This window comes from Rhinopithecus roxellana, chromosome 21 (genome assembly GCF_007565055.1).
Source record: "Rhinopithecus roxellana isolate Shanxi Qingling chromosome 21, ASM756505v1, whole genome shotgun sequence".
Classification (NCBI taxonomy): Eukaryota; Metazoa; Chordata; class Mammalia; order Primates; family Cercopithecidae; genus Rhinopithecus; species Rhinopithecus roxellana.
The window spans coordinates 24081062-24095559 of record NC_044569.1 but is presented as its reverse complement, the minus strand read 5'-3'; the positions used below and the strand labels follow the sequence as shown (position 1 = coordinate 24095559).

Here is a 14498-nt window from a genome sequence, read left to right as displayed (position 1 = left end):
AGGAAGGAAGGAAGGAAGGAAGGAAGGGTGGGTTGGTAGGAAGGAAGGAATTGTTGGTAGGAAGGAAGGAAGGAAGGTGGGTTGGAAGGAAGGAAGGGAGGGAGGGCAGAAAGTAAAAGAAAAGAAAAGGTAGCGGTTCATCAGACACAGGAGCCAACTAAAAGAATTCTCAATGTCCGCAGATGGAAAAAATTAAACAGAAAAATCAATACTGATATTATTGAATTATAACCCAAAATACAAAATGAGTATACAGGAGTCAATATTAATATAAATAAATAATTCAATAAACAAGGAAGACAGAACTAATTTTTATGAAAGAATTCCAAGTAATATGTGTAGACACTCCCTCTTCTAGGAAGTAGAGCTTAATTCTCCTCCCATTGAGTGTGGACTGGAATTCACAACTCATTTGTAAAATGTAGAGCAACATAAGAGAAAAATAGAAACTTTACAGAGAAGGAACCTGATAGACACCAAGTAAACCAAATAATCAATGATCGCCAGTCAAGTCGTGTGGATATTATGTAACTGCTAATATCATGCAATGAGAAATTGTTTCAGTTAGGATTCTCCATAGCAATGGAAATAATAGATCATAGATGATAAATGGATGGATGGATAGATGATGGGGGGGAGAGGAGAGGGAGAGAGGGAGAGAGGGAGAGAGGGAGAGAGGAGAGAGAGAGAGAGAGAGAGAGAGAGAGAGAGAGAGAGAGAGAGAGAGAGAGAGAGAGAGAGATACATTTATACTATGGAATAGGCTCATGTGATTATTGGAACTGGCAAGTGTGAAATTTATAGGGGAGACTAGCAGCCTGGAAACTCAGGCAGGATTTGACAATGCAGCCTTAAACAGAATTCCTTTTTCCCAAAGAAACCTCAGTTTTTGCTCTTAAGGCTTTCAAGTGGTTGGGATGAGGCCCAGCCACATTGTGTAGGACAATCTCTTTCACTTAAAGTGACTGTAGATGTTAATCATGTCTAGAAAAATACCTTCACTACAACATAAAAATGTGTTTGATTAAATCGCTGGGTAATACAGACAGTCTCCAACTTACAATCATTTGACTTAGGAATTTTTGGATTCACAATGATGCAAAAGCAGTATTCATCCAGTAGCAACTATACTTTAAATTTTTAATTTTCATCTTTGTCCTGGACTATCAATATGCTATCACAATGCTGGTGACTGGCTGCAAACAGCAGTTCCTAGTCAGACACAAAATCACAAGGATATACAAATCAGACTCTAGAGAACTGTATTGCCAGATAACTTTACCCAGCTGTAAATAATGTAAATGTTCTGAGCATGTTTAAGTCAGCCTCAGCTAAGCTGTGATGTTCCTTCATAGGTTAGGTGCATTACATGTATTTTCGACTTAGAATATTTTCAACGAACCCCGTCATAAGTTGAGGAGTGTCTTACAGGTCATCCATGACACATGAGACCAGAAGTACACCTCACCTTTTTGTATTTTTCGTTCACACCTATATTAACCCCAATCTAATCATGAGGAAACATCAGGCAAACACCAATTGAAGAGCATCCTACAAAATACCTGACCAGTAGTCTTCAAAAGTTTCAGTCACGAAAATTCTTTTAAAAGAGAAAGTAGGACAGACTGAAGGAGGCCAAAGAGATGTAGTGACTAAATAAAATATAATATTCTGGGTTGGATTCTGAAACAAAGAAAGAACATTTATGGGAAATCTGGTAAAGTCTAAATATCTAAATACCTCTATAAAACAAAAACAAAATCTACATAAAACAAAAAAGTAAGAAACAAAAGAAACTGGGCAAACATCACATGTAAATTCATGCAATAAAAATTCTGTAGGGCCGGGCACGGTGGCTCAAGCCTGTAATCCCAGCACTTTGGGAGGCCGAGACGGGCGGATCACGAGGTCAGGAGATCGAGACCATCCTGGCTAACACGGTGAAACCCCGTCTCTACTAAAAATACAAAAAAACTAGCCGGGCGAGGTGGCGGGCGCCTGTAGTCCCAGCTACTCGGGAGGCTGAGGCAGGAGAATGGCGTAAACCCGGGAGGCGGAGCTTGCAGTGAGCGGAGATCTCACCACTGCACTCCAGCCTGGGCGACAGAGCGAGACTCCGTCTCAAAAAAAAAAAAAAAAAAAAAATCTGTAATATTAAAAATTATTTAGTAGATATATACTTACTAGTGTAGAATAATGTTCATAACATATTGACATTTGGAAATAAAAACAAATTACATTAATGAATGTATATCTTGTGGCTAAATTATGTAGTTACAGTTCTGCTATCTTGGATGTGCAGTGAGGTAAATCTATTCAAATGTACATTAAAAGCACAATGCCCCTATTCACTGTTGGCAAACAGATACATTTTCTCATTCACAGAAACTTAGTTCCATCTGACTGAAACTTGAGTTTCTTTCGGATAGGTATTCAGTTACCCTGAGAGTCATCACCTCCCATTCTCTCCCATAGTGATCCCAGAAGGGCATAGGCATCTGGTCACCCTGGGGATGGTCATCAGGTCTGAGTGTTGTTCTCCATGCTAGTGGCCTTCTCTGGTTGTAACTCATTTCTTCTGTTCCCTTCTGTTTTTTAGTACTTATCCTGTGCTGAATATATCAGAGCTTCTAGTTCTATGGAACACATTTCTGTTCCCAATTTCTAGCTTATCTGGATATACACCCTCAACCTCGGGAACTTCTGTGCTTCTCTAGAGATGCCCAGGGTAACTGTTTACACCTTCTTCCAAATTAATTACAGAAGAGAGACATGTGGGCTGGGCGCAGTGGCTCACGCCTGTAATCCCAACACTTTGGGAGGCCAAGGCAGGTGGATAACAAGGTCAGGAGTTCAAGATCAGCCTGACCAAGATGGTGAAATCTGTGTCTACTAAAAAAAAGATTAGCTGGGCATGGTGGCGGACACCTGTAATCCCAGCTACTCACGGGGCTGAGGCAGGAGAATGGCTTAAACCTGGGAGGCAGAGGTTATAGTGAGCCAAGATAGTGCCCCTGCACCCCAGCCTGGGCGACAGAGTGAGACTCCATCTCAAAAACAAAACGAAACAACAACAAAGAACAGAGACATGTAAGTGGCTTTTGCCAGGCACCTTTCAGCCGTTACTGCTCTACTGCTCAGGAATCACACTGGTAAAGGAGTTTCTCTATGAGGATGACATGCTGCCCAGCTCTGTGGAGAGGAAGCGGAGGAAAACAAAATTCCATTCCATGATAAATAGCAGCATTCCATTTAGAATGAAAAATATATATATACAAAAAGAAATAACGAATAGTTATACAATCAAATGCACACAGGAATTACCACTGGAGGCTGGGTGCAGTGGCTCACACCTGTAATTCCAGCACTTTAGGAGGTCGAGGCGAGAGGATCACTTACACCCAGAAGTTCAAGACTAATATGAGCAGCATAGTGAGGCATCGTTTCTACAAAAAATAAAAAAAAATTAGCTAGGCATGGTGATGTACTCCTGTGGTCCCAGCTACTCAGGAGGCTGAGCAGGAGGATGGCTTGAGCCTGGAAGATCGAGGCTACAGTGAACCATGATCACACCACTGCACTCCAGCTTAGGTGACAGAGTGACAGCCTGTCTCAAAAAGACAAAAAAAAAAAAAAAAAAAAAAAGGAAGAAAGAAAAAGAAAACAAAACAAAAGAAAATTACCACTGGATAGCAAATATTACATCTAAATTCTAGTCTTATGTGTATATAGTTTCTACTTTTCTAAAATATAAAACAAAAGTCTAAATACTTATTTTTAATACTTTTCCATACAGAAGTACAATTCTTATGCCCCTCCCTTCAAAAATGCAGTTCTATTATATTTAGAGAATGCTTTCATCCAGGACAGCTCAATGATCTCTTCTGGAGCTGTGTTGTAAGATGTGTAATTGTTTTAGAATTGATTGCTATGTGAAATAGGCTTATATGTTCTGACAGTGTGTTAATACAATAAAATAACTTTTTAGTAGCAAAAGAGTTACAATTTTTCATTGGTTGTAAGTTTTTTTTTCTTTTTCACTGCCATTTGTAGATAAAATAGAATTTCATAAGCTCTTGTTTTTCAACATCAGTTTCTAGGAGATTTTTTCATCAGGATGCGTTGTTCAAGGCTAAATACATCTCAGAGAAAAATCCATCCAAAAAATCCTTAAAAAGATGTATTGTATTGTGCTTAATGGGAAATATTGTTACTGTAAAAATACATTGTAAGTTGTAACCTTGAATGTTTGTTTACTAGGACACTGGAAAGTAAATTTAATAGCCTTATTTTCCAAAAGAGATAAGTTGCCTTTCCTTTGGTATCTATGTGATATTTTCTAAACAATTTTTTTCAGGAATTAAGTACTCTTTTTAGCATCAATAAAATATTTATTATTTATTATAGATAGATAGATAGATAGATAGATGTGTGTGTGTGTGTGTATATATATATATATATATATAAAATATTATCCAGGTATAAGCTTCTGGCTTACATTACATTCTTCTGTCTTTTCCTCATCTTATAAGGACATCAGTTTTATTGTATTAGAGTCCCACCATTATGACCTCTAAACATAGTCACATCGGGCAGAGGTTTAGGCTTCAATGTAGGAAGTTCAGCATGGGACAGAGTTCAGTCTATAACAAGCAATAAGAGTTCTATAAAGATTTTTATTCTAAAATGGGATTGAGCTCAAAGATTGTATGGGTTTGAGGTGAAGATTTGTTTTGTTTTTTGTTTGTTTGTTTGTTTTAGATCAGGAGATGTACGTTCAGATGCTGATGGAAACAGTGAGATAATAGTGATGAGCTGATGGTAAAGGTGAGAGAATACTCCCCAAAGCAAGTCCTCTAGAGTTGCAGCCAGACACATAACAGAGAATGGGGAGGTGTCACTGTTTGGGTTCCCCAGAAAGCAGAGATTCAGATGGAACTTAGAGCATAGGATGTGTACTAAGGAGTACCTCTGGGTCAACACCTGTGGAAGGGAAAGAACGGAAATAAGGCTGGACAGAGAAAGAATTTGAGCTCTGATGCATGCCCAGCAGCTGTGGAAAGAAGACTTTTATTAAATGAACATCTGGGAGTCCACCACAGTCCATCCATGCCACCGCATGGATTCAGTTGTCTATATACTTTCTGAAAAGAGCTCTTCCACAAATCTTCCTGAAGAAAACGTAAATAAGGAAGAGCTGTAGAACAAACTACAGCCGCACTAACGTAACTTGTGCAGGGCCACAACTGATTCTCAGCACTGCCCACTTCCACTCTACATTAAAATATCTGTTTCCTTCCGTTATCACCTCTTCCCTAGGCCACTGTGTCTGTATTTGGCTGGAATTGCTACATTTGTCCTTTTATTGTCAAAATGGGGCAAAGGGACATAGAGGTGTTTAAGTAGATGACATAGCTCCAATCTTTCCTGACCACCTTAAAATAATCACCAAAATTATATTTTCTTTGGTGTCATATCCTCTTCTTGCTTGCATGCCCATATTAGGCAAATACATTTATACGCATATCAAAGATGAGAAAACAGGTTCAGAGAAGCTAAGGTTGCAACTTGGAGATAGTGAACCTGAAGTATGAACTCCATGTTTCAGACCCCTAAACATCAAAGATATCTAAATCCACTAACTTTGGAAAACAACATGTCTCATTCTTTTCACTTACAAAACGCAAATTGTTTCACAGAAAATAGAGCCATGTGTTTATTCCAGGGAAATGGTTAAGTAGCAAATTAGATTCAGTTTGTAACAAATTTTCTAAGTGTGTAATAGGAGAGTTCAAATATTGATGAACCAAACCATTATGACTTTCTATGATAATGAAGTTGTATTACTTTTGCATTCACAAAAAAAAAATGTTAAACTACTACTATATTGTATGTAACAAACGTTCATTCAATAACGATTTTGAGTACTTAGTATGCAAAGGTGCTTTTCTAAGTACTTGGTATGACAAGATAGAAGAGATTTGGGGTTCGCCATCAATGATGTAACAATTTGTGAGAAAGAACAGAATGAAATTGTTTTAAAAAGTAAGAGAATAGCAAACAGGGGTACGTACAACATTAAAACTAAGGACAATGAAGAAAGTACTTTAGATCAGTGGTTCCCAACCTTTTTGGCACCAAGGGCCCGTTTCGTGGAAGACAATTTTTCACCGCAGGGGTGGGGTTTTCAGTGAGGGAGGTGGTTTGGGGATGAAACTGTTCCACCTCAGATCATCAGTTCATCAGGCATTAGACTCCAGTAATGAGCGTGCAACCTAGATCCCTTGTATCGCAGTTCCCAATAGCTTGCGCTCCTATGAGAATCTGATGCTGCTGCTGATGTGACAGGAGGCGGAGCTCAGGCATTAATGCTCCCTCCACCACCTGGACGCCGCTCACCTCCCGCTGTGCAGCCTGGTTCCTAACTGGCCACGGACCAATACTAGTCTGCAGCTCACTGGTTGAGGACCCCTCATTTCATTGATGACTGAGGTCAAGTTTCCTACGTACATGAAAAGCAGGGAAAGTCGTACTCGCTCACCACTAGCTTCTGAAAAAAAGGCTGTGAGAGAATACTACAAGCTTCATGCAAATAGATCCAAATATTTGCAAGACCACACTAGAACAATAAATCTAGTTTCAAACATCATGCACAAAACTACAACATTTATCTTTCATAAATGCACGGTACATAGTTTCCTTTAGCAAATATTTATTAGATGAGTTTAAAAAATATATGTATTTGTAATATGTATACCACATTTTCAATCTGACAACCCCAGTGAGTACAGCTTAGTGTTTTGAGCTCAGTTTCACAAGTCAAACAAGGCAAGGTTCAAGTCATAATCCTATTTCCTTTTATTCAACGCTGGACAAATTAGCTAAGTTCTCTTTATTTGAAGTTATTTCTAATACATGTTTTGTAAGGTTTGGTAAGTAGTATGTTTATCCACATAAAAACCTTTGCAGTCACCAATATTTTGTAAATGCTTAATAGTCACCAACGACAGTTCAGAGCTGCTCCAATAGCAACCATTCACCCTCTTGTAAAATTAACAAATAATATTTTCTTTGAAATTACTATTATCTTTATTCATAGAACATGATAGTAAATTTCACAATATTAAAACAAAATAATTTCACAACATTTAGAATAGTATCTAATTTGATCTGTATAATAAAAAAATTGGTAAATCTCTTGTTCTATTCTATCACAACATAAAATATCCATGGGGAAGCAAATTATTATTCCTACATGCAGTCTCTATTTGCTAGTGCCATTTATAATACTCTAATGAAATGATTTTTGAAAGTACTAACTTGAAGACAATTTTGTGTGTTTCATTTTTTCAATTGTAAGTAAGCATTTAATAAAATACTTTCATGAATTCAATGGGAATATGTATAATTATGAGCAATCAGAGTTAAAATTAAACCCACAAATCAGGAAATTCAAAAGCTAATATCCAAAAACAATGTTAGTTTTGAAAGTGTCATAAAATAATACACAAAATTTAAAAGATTAATATACTTTTAAATATTTTAAGCATATTAAATGAGTTAGCAAATTATAACGGTAAAAAATATTTCTGAGCTATTTCAGAGACTGCCTAATTATTACATAACAGTTTAAATAAATATAGGATAGAGGCTATGATTTTTTTGATTCCTAAAAATCAGAAATATGTATTATTTTAACATCAGGACATCCAAAATGACTAATTGATTTTGTTTCTAATCAAAGGAAATAACTGATAAGGGGGCAGAAAAAACTTAGAATCATATAGGTCAAATGGAGAGGATCACAGACACCCAGAATGGTTTCATAAATTTAAACACAAATAAAATACTTTTATTTAGTTGTGGATAGATGGGTAGATGGTGTCAGGAGATTCATATTTCTAGTCTACTAGTTTTGAGACTGTGAAGTGATACTTATGTATTATTCTTCATCATATATCCAACATTTAATAGAAGCGTTTTAGAAAAATTTATATCCATCACCTTGTTATTTTTGTAGTTCAATATTTAAGTTTCTGTCTCCATCAAGCATCTAAAACTGCAAATGAAGTCTCTCATATGAATCTAAGTAAGCCAGAAAAAGCCATTTCTAGAACAATATCTAATTGTAAAGTCACGGTAGCCTAGCTTATGATTCTTGGCAAATAACATTTTGTCCTGAGATTTTACCATTTTTATAGCAAGTAAGGGATTAATTTGTCTATATACAATTGATTGTTAATTAAAATTAAAATATTCATTTCATATTAGGCATCGTATAAATGATTTTGCATATAGCACCATCTATAATAATGAAAATGGACAAATTGGGAATAAAAGTTGACATTCTCATTTACATAGCATACATCTGCACAAAAAATTTGTATCACAAGTGTTTGTATTTTTTTAAAAAATGTACAGAGGGGATTATGAATGTAGCAAATGTTTGCTATCATTTAAAAAAAAGGTCACCTGCAAACATGTAGAAAGTGTTAATGCCATTCCTTTTGCAGACTTTGCCAGAGTTTTCCTCCACTAGTTCTGGTAGTGGACAACTTTTATTTCTGTATACCAATTTCTACTGATATAGACGTTTTGCATTACTATATAAATTTTAGACTCTATTTGTCATTTTCTACTCTCTGTCTACAAAATCAAATGAACAAAAACCCAAAATAACAACAAACAAAACCCTACTAGCATTTTGAATGGAATTGCCTTGAGTCAATTGACCTATTTGGATAAAACTAAGATTTTACCAACATTTAGAGTTTCAATCCAAGGCCGTGAGATATCTTCACATGTATTTAGGCAGTCTTACTCATCTCAACAATATTGTATAGTTTTTAATGTACAGCTCTTACACGTGCAATTTTAATTTAAATCTAACTAGGTCATGTTATTTTTAAGCTATTATAAATGATGTTTTACAGATCATTCATTTTCCAACTCTTCATTCCTAATATATAGGAATATAGTTGACTTTTGTATACCTTGTATTTAGATGGAATTGTCCAACAACAACTGCACCGATACATATTCTATCCTACATGTACTTACCCTGACAGTCCTTCAAGAGGTGGGGTATCTATTTTCTCCCTTTGAACCCGAGTGTATCTTTCAAAGTGTTTTAGCAATATTGACAACAGAATTCCGCAAAACAAAAACAGAATTTATGACTTCCAAGAATTATTTTTAAAAGACAATTTGGCTTCCAATAGACTATCTCTATCTCAAGATTCTTGTGTTTGTACCCTGCACATCAGGTTGTGAAGAAACAAAGTTACCTGTAGATGTTCTGGCCAACAGCTTTGGACAGGTCTCCACCCAACAGGCAGCATACTGTAAGAAAGAGAGAAAAGTCACTATATAATGACAAAAGAGTCAGTTCAGCAAGAGGATATAAAAACTGTACATGTAGATGCTCCCATCACTGGAGGACTCAAATATATAAAGGAAATTTTAATATATCTAAAGGGAGAAATACATTACAATACAATAATAGTAGAAAATGTCACCACCCACTTCTGGTAATAGACAGATCATCCAGACAAAAGTCAACAAGTAAGCAGTTGGAAATGAACTAGAGTCTATACCAAATAGACCTAATTGACATTTACAGACAATGTATCCAACTGCTACAGAATACACATTTTTTTTTCACCAACACATGGAACATTTTCAAGGAGAGACTATAGGTTAGGTCACAAAATAAGTTTCAACAAATTCAAAAGGGTCAAAATCATATGAAGTATCTTTTATGAGTGCAATAGTATAAAACTAGATAATAAAAATAAGAAGAACTTGAAACTATACAGACACATGGAAATTAAACAACAAGTTCCTGAACAATTAATGGGTCAATGAAGAAATTAAGGTGGAAATGTAAAAATATATTATTAAGTGTTACAGCTCTTTTAGAATCTGTCTAGCAAATTTTCTGGTGAGAAACCCTCCAATATAAAAATAAATGAATAAATAATTTTGAAAATAAAAATACTTTAAAACAAATGAAAATGGAAATACAATGTACCAAAATATATGGCATATGGTAAAATCAGTAGTAAGAGGAAGGTTTACAGCTATAAACAACTACATCAACAAAGTAGAAAGATTTCAAATAGAAAACCTTGTGATGCACCTGAGAGAATCAGCAGAGCAAGAAGAACAAATCCACCCCAGAATTAGTAAAAACAAAGAAATAACAAATTTCAGATAATAAATGAAGTGGGGAATAAGAAAAATACAGAAGATCAATGAAACAAAAGATTTTTTCTGAAAAGATAGACAATATTGGTAAACTTACCTACAATAACCAAGAAAAAGGTCCAAATAAATTTAATAAGAAATAACAAAAAAAAAGATATGACAACTGATACAACAGAAATGCAAAAAAAAAAAATTATAAACTATTATGAACAAATATACACCCCAAAATGGAAAAACCTAGCATGGGATAAATTACTGGACACAAAGAACCTACCAAGATTGAACTATGAAGAAATAGAAAACCCGAACAGACTAATAATAAGTAATGAGATCAAAGCAGTAATACCCATCAAAGTAAAACCAGATGGCTTCACTGCTAAATTCTGTCAAGCATTCAAAGAATAACTAATGCAATTCTACTTAAACTGTTACAAAATTTGAAAAGGAAGAAATTCTTCCAAACTCATTCTACGAGGCCAGAATTTCCCTGATGCCAACAATACGCAAGGACACAACAAAAAGAGAAAACTACGGGCTAATATCCCTGATAAACATGGATGTAAATATCTTTAACAAAATAGTACCAAACTGAATACAAAAACACGATAAAAAGATCATTTATCATGATCAAGTGGGATTCATCCCAGGGATGCAAGGATATTTCAACACAGGCAAATCAATAAATGTGGTATATCACATTAACAGAATGAAGGACAAAAATCATATAATCATCTCAGTAGGTGCTGAAAAAGTATTTGACAAAATTCAACGTTCCTTTGTGATAAAAATTCTCAACAAAATGAGGAAGAAACATACCTCAAAACAAAAAACACCATATATGACAAGCACACTGCCAACATCATGCTAAACAGTGAAAAATTAAAGCCTTTCCTCTAAGATCCATAACAAGAAAATCATCTTCATTTTTATCACTTTTCAGTACAGTGCTAGAAGTTCTAACCAGAGCATTTTGGCAATAGAAATAAATAAAGGGCATCCAAATTGGAAAATAAGTTGTTATTTTTTTCACATATGACATGATACATTTAGAAAAACCTAAAGACTTCACTAAAATACTATTATAACTTATAGACAACTTCAGCAAAGTTACAGGCTGCAAAATGAGCATATAAAATTCAGTAGCACTTATATACACCAACAGTGAACAATCTAGAAAAGAAATTAGGAAAGCAATCACAACACAATAGCTACAAAAATGATGCCTATGAGTAAATTTAACCAAAGAAGTAAAAAATCTTTACAAGGAAAACTATAAAACAGTGAAGAAAGAAATTGAAGAGAACATAAACAAATGGAAATATATCCCAGCTCATGATTGGAAGAATTAATATTGTTGAAATGCTTAAACTACCCAAAGTTATCTACAGATTCAATGCAATCTCTATCAAAATGCCAATGACATTCTTCACAGAAATAGAACAAAAAATCCTAGACTTCATACAGAACCAAAAACACTCCAAATACCCAAAGCAATCTTGAACAAAAAGAAGAAAGCTAGAGGCATCACACTACTTGACTTCAAAATATGCTGAAAAGCCATAGTAATCCAAATAGCATATTAATGGCATAAGAACAGACACGTGGATTCGTGGAGCAGAATAGAGAACCTAAATAGAAACTCACACACTTACAGTCAATTCATTTTTGAGAATAGTGCCTAGAATATATACTGGGGAAAGGACAGTTTCTTAAATAAAAGGTGCTGAGAATATTGGATAATCATATACAAAAATCAAAGTATGATGAATTAAAGACTCTAATGTGTGATGTGAAACAATGAAACTACTAAAAGAAAATATCAAGAAAACACTCAGGTCATTGGTCTGGCAAAGATTATTTGGGTTCGACTGAAAAACACAGACAACCAAAGCAAAATCAGACACGTGGGATTAAATCAAGCTACAAAGCTTCTAGACAGCTGAGAAAACTATTAACAAAGTGAAGTGACAACCAATGGAATCGGGAAAAACTTTTTTAAACGATCCATCCCAAAAGGGTTGAATAATCAGAATACATAAAGTACTCAAACGACTCAATAGCAAAAAGAAGAAAACCCCCACAAATAATTGAATTTAAAGATGAACAAAATACCTGGGTGATGAAATAACCTGTACAACAAACCCCCATGACGCACGTTTACCTATGTAATAAATCTGCACATCCTGCACTTGTACCCTTGAAATTAAAATGAAAGTTAAAAATAAAAATGAACACAATATCTGAATAGACACTTCTCAAAAGAAGGCCTATAAATGGCTTTTTTAATGAAAAAAATAAACCTCAGCATTGCTAATCACCAGGAAAATGTAAATCAAAACTACAATGAGTTATCCTTTCACCCCAGTTAAAATGGCTTTTACCTAAAAGACGGAAATAAACATGCTGTCAAGGGTGTAGAGAAAGGGGAGTGCTCATACACTGTTCATGGCAATGTAAATTAGTACAGCCACCAAGGAAAACAGTACGGATAGTACTCAAAACACTAAAAATAAAACTATTTCATGATTCAGCAATTTCACTGAGCTCTCTCTCTCCCCCTCTCTCTCTCTATAGATAGATAGATAGATAGATAGATAGATAGATAGATAGATAGATAGATAGATAGATAGATCGATCTCCAAAAGAAAGGAAATCAGTATATCTCAGAGATATCTGTATTTCTGTTTATTTCAGCTATATTCACAATAGCCAAGATATAGTATCTACCTAAATATCCATCAATGGGTGAACAGATAAAGAAAATGTGGTAGATATCTGCAGCCATAAAAAAAATTGAAATCCTGCCATCTGCAGCAACATGGATGGGACTGGAAGTCATGTTAAATGAAATAAGCCAGGCACAGAAAGAGAAATACGGCCTGTTCTCAATCATAAGTGAGCACTAAAAAGGTGGATCCCATGGAGTTAGAGGGTAGTTCCAGAGGCTGGGAAGGGTAGTGGCCAAGGATAGAAGAAAGGCTAGTTAGTGCATACACAAATACAGTTAGACAGAGAAAGGTTTGATAGTACAGTAGGGTAACTTTAACAATAATTTGTTGTATAGTGCAAAATTTCTGGAAGAGAGGAATTGGAATGTTCCCTACATATAAAAGGCGAATCTCCCAATTGCCCTGGTTTAATCATTATATTATATGCATGTATCAATATCACATGTATCCCCCAAATATGTAAAACTATCAAAAAAGAACTATTTTAAAAAACCCACAATAGATTATCTTACACCTGTTAAAGTCGCTTCTATCAAAAAAGACAAAAGATATACGTTGGCAAGCATGGAGATAAAAGTGTTGTTGTTAATGTAAATTAGTGCAGCCGTTATGGAAACAGTATGGAGGTTCCATCAAAAATTAAAAATAGAACTACCATATGATCTAGCAGTTCCACTACAGGGTATATATCTAAAGGAAATGAAATCAGTATCTTAAAGAGATATCTGCACATTCAAGTTCATTGCAGCATTATTCGCAATAACCAAGATATGAAAGCAATCTAAATGTCCACAGAGGGATAAAGAAAACATGGCAGATACATACAATAAAATGCTATGTAATCATAAAAAGGAAATATTTCTATTTGTTACAACATGAATAAACCTGGAAGGCAAGTTAAGTTAGATAAGCCAGGTACAGAAGGACAAAGTTGAAAGGTAGTTCCAGAAGATATCTATTCTCAAAATGAAAAAAAAGAAAAAAAAGTCAAAAGTCAAAATTGGAGGTCACAGGAAATTAAGTGTGTGTGGGTTATTGTATTAAGACTGAATAACTTAATTTCCCAGATTTCCACAGGTACACTCACATTTCCTTTTAGGAACTTTGAGAAGTAACAAAATAAATGGAAGCAAAAAATATTGAGAAAGAGAATACTCAAAGGAAAAAATGTCAATTATTAACAGTACTGCACAATTATTTTAAATTTTTTAATAAAGTAAAAGCATATAAGATTTATAAAATATGATATATAAAGGCTACGTACTATTCAGGAATATAGGCAAGAAGAGGAATAGAAAAGGTGTCACTGATTTATTAGGTACAAATAAAATATAACAATGTTGTTAATAATAGAAAGGTAAAATATCTGAATGTTATCTTTATAGAGCTATAAGATTTAATTCCTCTCTTTATATCTCTATATTATAAGAAATGCTTAATTCTATGTGTTTTTCTCCAGAAAGTTAAGAGACATGCAACTCATATATTGGATAATTCAGATATCTCTACAAATCTGTCCCTGGAATTTTCTGTAATTACTGTTTTATTTAATGTATAGTC

General features: G+C 34.7%; 1 pseudogene; it reads left to right on the top strand.

Annotated features, from left to right (window-relative positions):
• Nucleotides 1–9901: 9901 nt before the first annotated feature.
• On the top strand, nt 9902–9954 carry LOC115895556 (annotated as a pseudogene).
• The last annotated feature ends 4544 nt before the right edge of the window (nt 9955–14498 follow it).